Source organism: Coenobita brevimanus, chromosome 55, assembly GCF_032717465.1.
Source record: "Coenobita brevimanus isolate Jiangsu-jjx chromosome 55, ASM3271746v2, whole genome shotgun sequence".
NCBI lineage: Eukaryota > Metazoa > Arthropoda > Malacostraca > Decapoda > Coenobitidae > Coenobita > Coenobita brevimanus.
Genome location: NC_137008.1, coordinates 14,753,607 through 14,762,616, shown reverse-complemented (window position 1 = coordinate 14,762,616; position 9,010 = coordinate 14,753,607).

Here is a 9,010-nt window from a genome sequence, read left to right as displayed (position 1 = left end):
TGAGGTTCGCATGAATCTGGTTACTAGTCAAACTGACTTGCACTTGGCTATCAACCGAGCTGGAAAGGGTTAGGGTAAACGCGCTATAGTGAACCATTCAATCCAGTGACGTATATTTCATTACATTCTTGCTCTGGATATGTTATTTTAGTTCGTTTGAAACTTTAGGAGGGAGACTTTTAGGGTTACAAGAGGCCTCCACAAAAGCTGCATTAAATCGTTTATCTGATGGCATGAATGAACTACACATGTCACCTTCGGTTGGAAGATGCTAGCGAGTTGGAGTTATAGGGTAGTGATTTGTAGCCGTTTTTTGTCGCTCTTCCTCCTTCGTGTAGGTTGCAGTGGGTCCTTACAGCACTTGCAAGTTTTCCTCCTACACTGCTCCATCAGTACTGTATTAAGTAGTTCTGCACTGGTCCTTCTTTAGGTGTCTTGTTGTGCGGTTTTGCTTATTCCACATGTAAAGTCCCTTTCTTTAGTTGCGTTTTGGTTCTACTTCTACATCCTCTCATTTTTCATTGGTTTCCTCGTCTTTCGTTTTCACACTCAAAGGTTCTTGATCTTTATTTTGTATAGATTTTTTTTTTTTTTTCAGGTTTCCACACTATTTTGGAGACCTATTGTATTTGTTGTTTCTTTCTTCCAAACACTGTTCAGTTTGGTGCCACTTCTTTATTTCTTCACAATCTTTGCTTCAGAAACTGCTATAATTGTTCCTTGGGCAAACATCGAAGTACAATTTTTGCATATTCGATTTAAATACCTGTGTTTTAAAGTGATGTATCTGGTCAAATGTCAAACCATAAAAACACACACATTTAGGGATCCTATATTCCTGTATGTTTATTAATCATAAAAGCAATTATCACAGCGGTATATCTCCTGCTGCTGTGTGTAGACCATCTTCCATTTCCTTGAGAATATTTGTTTCTTCATTGCCTTCCACTGCATCTTCAATTGGTCTTCTTTCCTAACTCATTGTCTTGTGTCACGTTTCTGTCCTCATTTTCTTCTCTCTGTGTGTCCTCTGTTGTGCTATTACTCTCTTCTGTCAACGTGCCCACGCGGCTGTGATGTTGTCATAGTTGACTAGTGATGTCAATTATAAGTTTGTGTTTGTCCTGAAAGCGGTTGTTCAGTTAGCAACGTTGTTCCTAGGGTTATAGCTTCATTCCAATGTGTTCAAAAAATTTTCTTACGATTCTTTTAATAATTTACGCCTCTCATAAGCAAGTTCTACCTTGATCTCGTGTCTGTTGACTTTCTTCATGGCAGTAAGGGGTTGATTTTCGGTGAAGAAGTTGTGTTGGCTACAGCTGCGTAGGTTCTATATTGCTGTTCTGTTCTTCTGGAAATGGTCTTTGCTGTGGTCTTCATATCTTGTGTCACTGTCATTTCGTTCTTGTAGATGTACTTCCGGGTCGGGCGATGGTCTTCTTTCCTTTTTTGGGCAAGAGCGCTGGCTGCTATGTAAACCTATCCTCAATGTCAGACGATTCACACGTCAAGTAAAAATGTTCAGAGTTCATTTTGCATGTTGGTTATATTTATTCTTTTTTGTTGTGTTGTAGGAGTTATAATCGTGCCATTGCTGAAGCTGTAGCCACCACTCTCATTTGATAGGGAAGGCTGGTATCTGGAAGAAGCCAATCTTCACTCCACTCTTGACTAGAAAATCAGTATCTTCTGGTGTTCCTCGGCGACCTTGTTTATGATGAGTTAGGTAATTTCCTGACCTTGTTGGCGGTCAGTGAGCCTGCCTTTGTTGTGTAGTTCAATGTCTGCCTACCCAAGGCAAAATGCAGCTCCTCCAACAACCACGATCGATCATCAGGCTTCAAACTCTCCAGGCCTGGCGACCTCAAAACTGGCCTCACTGTTCCTTGTTAGGCAAGAATAATTGATAATTCCAGATCACCAACTTGAGGAATATGTAATCATAGAGTTATCAATGCTTCATTATTCTCATATTTCCTCTCAGGATTGGTTTGCACACCTGAGATTATTGCTCATTATGCAGAAGGAATACCATCAGTGGGAATCGTTAATTAATTTCAATTTAAGCATCTTGCAAGCACATTTTTTGGGGGAATATAGACGTGGTACCGATAAATGAAGGGAAACAAGCTGTCAGCAATGAGACATAAGTTCCGGAAGGGGGGGAGGTGATTGGGGGTGGCAGTGGAGGTGAGAGGAAAAAAGAAGACAAAAAATAACAAACGAAGGATTAAAATATATAGAAGTGAAACAGAAGTACAGGGCACAGGAGGTCTATAGAATAATAAATTTATCTCCCGGGGCAGAACAATTATACTGTGTAAGCAGGGAATGACTAAAAGAAAAGTACCTCCATTGCTAGGCAGAACAAAATTGATTTTTGTTGTTGTTGGAAAGACAGTGTTGGATGTATTTTTTTTTTCTCTCTCTCCTACATCACACACACACACACGCAAAGAATCCTAACATTCTGTGGTAAAAAGAATCCTAACATTCTGTGGTAACTGTTCTATCCTCCCTAAATCCTGTGTTTGTGTCTCTCTGGAAAATGGATTATTCATTCAACTAACATCTACAGTGCTAAAAAGCATTTAAAAGAAGTACTGAATATGTCGTTAATTATTACTCTAACTATAGTTTCTGGTTAGTTTATTTTAGTGTTTATTCATGAACATTAAGGAAATTTCACTGATATTAGTATGACATTTTGTTTAAAATTTCTGAGGTACATCCCATTTTTTAAAACATATATCCATGATCAGCTTCGTTGGGTATGCTTAGAAGGTCAAATATCTGAATTAAACATACTCCTGTTTGTATATTTGATTTTTTTTTGTTTTGTTTGGGGGGGGACAATTTTTTCTAATCCACCGCAGGAAAAATTTCTCGGTGATTGTATAATTTCAGTAGCTTATTTTTCCTTAAAACTCTCAGTATCGTCTCAGTAACTCTATATAGAAATGTTGCCCGTACAGTCTGAAGTCATTAGTATGACAAGAAATTGCTGAAAAGCTACTTCATACCCTATACTTCAGCTGGTTGCCATCAAGATTTTAAATTATAGTTACCATTGAGGAGTATGGAGGGAGGAAAATCGTACCAGAAGTTTAAATAAGTTGGCCAAAAATTATCAAAGAATTGAGAATACAATACTTTAACTTTTCCAAACCTTTGACAAAAGTTTGAAAAAAAAGAAAGAAAGTCACACTCATGTTTGATCCCAAGAGTGTTAACTCCCTGGAATGATTATTGCTTCCATGGCCGGGAGCCATCTGAGTGTGCCTCGCGCATTACGGAGGTTATTCTCTCGGGCATGGAAGCATACATTCCTTTCTCATATCCTTTGACTAACGCAAGAAAGCCTTGGTTTAATCACGCTTGTTCTAATGCTGTCCGCAACAAGGAGAGGGCCTACAAAAGGTACCGGAGCCAACCCACCCCTGAATCACATCATCTTTACGTTTCTGCCCGGAATCGTGCCAAGTCTGTTCTTCGCTCTGCTAAAAATAACTTCATCCATACTAAATGCTCTCAAATCTCCAACTCGAATTCTTCCCGCTCCTTCTGGCACCTTGCCAAAAATCTTTCTAACAACTTTACCTCATCATCCTTCCCTCCTCTTTTCTACTCTGATGGTTCTGTAGCTATTTCTTCTACTGATAAAGCAGATCTCTTCGCTCAGACTTTCTCCTCCAATTCCACCTTAGATGATTCCGGTGCTGTTCCTCCATCACTTCCCCCCTCTGACTTCCTCATGGCTGACATTAAAATTTTTTCAGTTGATGTATTTTCTGCCATCACTGGCCTCGGTACTAACAAGGCATATGGGCCTGATGGGGTCCCTCCTGTTGTTCTCAAGAACTGTGCTTCTGTGCTTACACCCTGCCTAGGCAAACTCTTTCGCCTTTGTCTGTCAACTTGTACCTTTCCTTCTTGCTGGAAGTTTGCTCTCATTCAGCCAGTCCCAAAGAAGGGTGACCACTCCCAACCCTCCAACTATCGTCCAATTGCTTTAACGTCCTGTATTTCAAAAGTTTTCGAGTCAATTCTTAATAGAAAAATTTTAAGGCATCTTTCCTATCACAACCTTCTTTCCGATCGTCAGTATGGGTTCCGTCAGGGACGCTGCACTGGCGATCTTCTCACTCCTGGTCATCCTCCTTTCGGGACTTTGGCGAAAGCTTTGCCATTGCACTTGACATCTCAAAGGCTTTCGATCGAGTCTGGCATAAATCTTTAATTTCCAAACTGCCCTCCTACGGTTTCTATCCTTCTATCTGTGCCTTCATCGCTAGCTTCCTTTCTGGTCGTTCTATAGCCGCTGTTGTAGACGGCCATCGTTCTTCTCCTAGATCTATCAACAGTGGTGTTCCTCAGGGCTCTGTCCTATCACCAACTCTCTTCCTTTTATTCATCAGTGATCTTCTAAGCTGTACATCTAACCCTATCCACTCATACGCTGATGACTCCACCCTTCACCTTTCCATTCGGTTCCCGCAACGCCCATCTCAACAGTTACTTCAACAAACAAGGGATGAGGCTATGGCACACCTAATGTCTGACTTGGCTCGTATCGCTGACTGGGGTAAAAATAATATGGTTGTCTTTAATGCATCTAAGACTCAGTTCTTACACCTATCAACCCGACAAAATCTTCCACAGGTATACCCATTAATGTTTAATAATATTCAGCTTAATCCTGCATCATCCTTGAACATGCTTGGGGTTTCATTTACTCAGGAATTATCTTGGAAAGATCATATTTCATCTCTTGTAAAATCTGCTTCCAAGAGATTGGGTGTGCTAAGCCGACTCCGCTCTTTCTTTACCCCTGCACAATTGTTGACTCTATACAGAGGTTTTATCCGCCCCTGTGTGGAGTACAACTCTCATGTGTGGGGAGGCTCCCCACATGCAGCTCTTCTCAATAGGGTGGAGTCAAAGGCTTTTCGTCTCATTAACCCTCCTCCTCTTACTGACTCCCTTCAACCTCTGTCTCTTTGCCGCACTGTTGCATCTTTATCTCTTTTCTATCGCTACTTTAATGGTCACTGCTCCTCTGAACTGTCTGCTTGCATTCCTCCACCTCTACGACAGGCGCGTAGCACCCGTCTGGCAGCAAACTCTCATCCCTTTTCTGTCCAACTCTCTAATGCAAGAGTTAACCGTTACTCCCAGTCTTTCATTTATGCAACAGGTCAGCTCTGGAACTGTCTCCCTCTGTCTGTATTTCCTGCTGCCTATGATCTCCAGTCTTTCAAACGCAGTGTGTCCAGGCATCTCAAAATGATCGGATCTTGAATTTGGCTCTCTATTGTATTTTGTTTTTCTCTTGGAAGGAACTTACTGCGGGCCATGGCCTTTGGTTCCTTCTTCCTCGCATTAAAACTGGTTTGAGTACCAGTAGTGTATTTGACATCTCAGATGTGGCAGGTTAATAACGTACAGTTTGTATATTATATCTGGTCTTATTGCAATCAAACACCATTGCAACGAACTTAGTAGTCTATTAGCGCATTGTTAGTCGTCGTTATGCACTATTTGAAGTTTTCAAACCATTACTGACGATACCTAAAAATTCTCTTGTACTCTATACAGTACATCTACCAGAGTTGAACCAAGAAATTGAATCATCACGTTTAATATTATTACGTTAAATTACAGGTACCATTATTATCTTATCTCATTAACATGCAAATTACTTTGGAGAGAATTCTAATTCAGTTTTCTCACTGCTTTACCTCCTATTTTCGTGCCATGTGCACGAAATGAGTTAATTTCCTTGACATTTAAGTTATAAGCGTCCCTGTAAAAGCGGCATTTTTTTTTTTTTTACCAAGCGGGCTTCCTAATTACACCTGCACTTGCGGAACAAAAGAGGGTGATATATTCTGAGCAGTGTGTGTGTGTGTGTGTGTGTGTGTGTGTGTGTGTGTGTGTGTGTGTGTGAAAATATCTTAAACAACTTTTATTCGATTTTAACCAAACAGCCAGTGCACTCCCAGCAATTTTTAGGACACTCAGTCTAAGGTCAAGGGGCGACGCCGAACGCTGACCTAACAAAATCAGCATAAACAGTTTCATGCAGTTTAGACCAAACTTGGAGCGAAGGGCTGTGGGTTAGGCAGAAATGAAGCGATTCGGCTATGAGAATAATTAGCCTAGTCAGAGTTCGAGGTCTCAGAGCAGGGTCAAAGGTAGAATCATATGTGTGACTCTTAACTAAGTAACTCAAGTAGTTGTTATTCAATTTTATCCAAACTTGGTGGAAGGGTGAGGGCCTGAGAAGGAATAAATATGTTACGCTTTATGTACAAGTCAAAGGTCAAAGTCACAGGGCTAGCTCAACTTAAACAATTTAAATAATTTTTAAACTAAACTTTAAGGAAAAGTTGAAAAGGCAAGATTATAATGACTCATATTTGAGAACAATTAATTAATCAAAGGTACAGGTGAAATGTTAAATGCCAAGTTAAAAGGTCAAGGTCATATCAAAACTTTAGATCATAGTTGAACCAGAGGCAGTGGCGCAATCGATAGAGAGATGGTCTGCACTCCTGCAGTCCTACCGGACCCAGGATCGAATCCCGGCTGGGGCAGGGAACAGTTTGAGAATTTGAATTTGTTAAAAAGCAGACTTTTCTGATCTACCAGATGACCCGCCGACATGTCATAAGAGTTACCCCCGCTAATACCAGTACACCAATCCTGTTTGAGACAGCCCAAGTATGTATTCAATATGGATGGTGGGTGTTAGCGCCGAAGTGGTGACATGTGGAAATGTAGGAGGACTACTGGGCCCCATGGAGGACTACTGGGACTTGGGAATAGGCCTTGAAGCCTTTGCCCAGAGTCGGACACATTAAAAACATAAAAAAAAAAAGACAGTAAAAGTATTAAGTATTAGGGAAGAACAAAGTAATTTAATTTTTAGAACAATCGGCCAAGGTCAAGGTCACAGAGCAAGATCAAAACTTGGTTCGTGTGTCTGTGTATGAGTGTCTGTGGACGAGCTGAGGATCACCCAAGCCGGTAACCAATTCCTTGTAAGAACAATAGGTCAAACGTCAAGGTCACATGGCAGGGTCAACTTAAGTTTTTATCCAATTGTGTACTAAAGTCTGTGCAAGAGTTTAGGTTAACACAAGAATACAGAGAATCGATTTTGAGGACAGTCAGTCTGGGTTCAAGGTCGCTCATAGGCCGATGGTCAAGGCCACTGCACAAAGTCAAATGAAGCAGTTTTGCTTTCATTTGAACCTAGGTTCATGGAAGCATTGAAAGTTAGCCAAGAATGAGGTAATTCGTTATTTAGAGTAATTTGTCCAAGGTGACAACTACAAGACTCAAATATTCTGCTCTTGTACCAGCTGGTGGGCGCAGGTGTTGCACTCTTTGATGCTCCTTCTTGTGTTGCTGTAACTAAGAGAACAAGTGAGCCACTCTACTTGTGTGATGCTCTGTAATAGATTCTTTTAAATGAAAATATGTGTACTATCACCCGAAGTGCTTTGAACACTCATACCAAAACAGAGATGACTTCACACACGACTCAACTGTTGTGCTCAATTTGGCATTTTTTGTGTGTGTCTGTGTGTTTGGGGGGTTGGGGTGGGATCTTCTTAGCATTATGTTGGTGAATTTTGTGTAATGCCACTTAAGAACCAGGTGTTGCTTTTCCATAGTTTTTCCAACAATGTTCATAGTTCCGCTGCATCTTTAATATCCGAGATTACCCAGCTCACTGCTTACTTTTGCTTTTTTTTTTTTTTTTTTTACAACCAGTGTGGTGACATATTTCTTGAGAAAAATACCACTGTGATCTACTCCTACCATACGAGTGTATAGAAGGCTACAGTATTCTCGCTCGCATGCATGGTTTGCTTGCTTTAACAACAAATATAAGTTTTATAGATATACGTGTTCGATCTCCTTCCACTAAGCCACTGACTCCTTTGGACAACGACATTCTTTCCGTCCAGGTGTAACTATAGTCTTTGTTTCTGAGTTCAGTAATTATTGATTTTACTTGGTGCTGTGTGGGTATGGATGTGTGTCAGGCGTAAGCATTTGTCCTGTCTGTGTGCCTGTATGTACCCTGTTTTACCGTGGAAGCTTACATTTGCATACTTCTATGCCACTATGTATGTGCATGTAAGTTAACAGGAAAAAGTGCAAACGTGCGCGAACGCCTGTGCATGTCGTAATATTGCTTCTATGCTCCCCTTAGTATTACGATAGGCAAATAATTTATACCCGTTTAATATATATACAACATGCAGAGGTAACCGACGATGTCCCGGTTAAAAAAAACAATGACATTAAATACCAGCATCACCCGGAACTCAAGGGGCTTCCCTTACCCGGGGGAAGTGGCCCACCGAGGGTCACATCCTGGCCAATACCTGATCTGTGTGGAGCTATACCAAAATGCAACATGTCGTTTTGCTACTGAAAAATTATCAGATCAACAATATCATTACCAGTGTCATTATTGCCACTATCATCACTACAAGTTTCTGTGTGTGTGTGTGTGTGTGTGTGTGTGTGTGTGTGTGTGTGTGTGTGTGTGTGTGTGTGTGTGGACTTTGGCCCGTTCCTTTAAGCTTAGTAGGCCTCGTACGAAGTGGTGACATGTGCAGGTCCACATACCTGCACATGTCACCACTTCGGCACTAATATCCACCGTCATTATTGAATACATGCTAGAGCTCTGTCATTCAGGACTAGGGCATTCGTATTAGCGGGAGTGTAGATGGCTCTAGTAGATCGGCAATGTCTGTTTTAAAGAAATTAAAAGTTTGCTTATTTTCTGACAGCAGACGACCTCTCCAACCACTCGGCCACCACCTTTCCAACATCTGCACTAGCAGTACCATAACAAATACATGCACCACTACCACTACCATCACAAACACTAGCACCACCACCACTATCATCAGTATCAATATCACCCCCTTGAAGGATGTAATTGTGAAGGGTAGAAACACTTTCCATTACATACACCTTA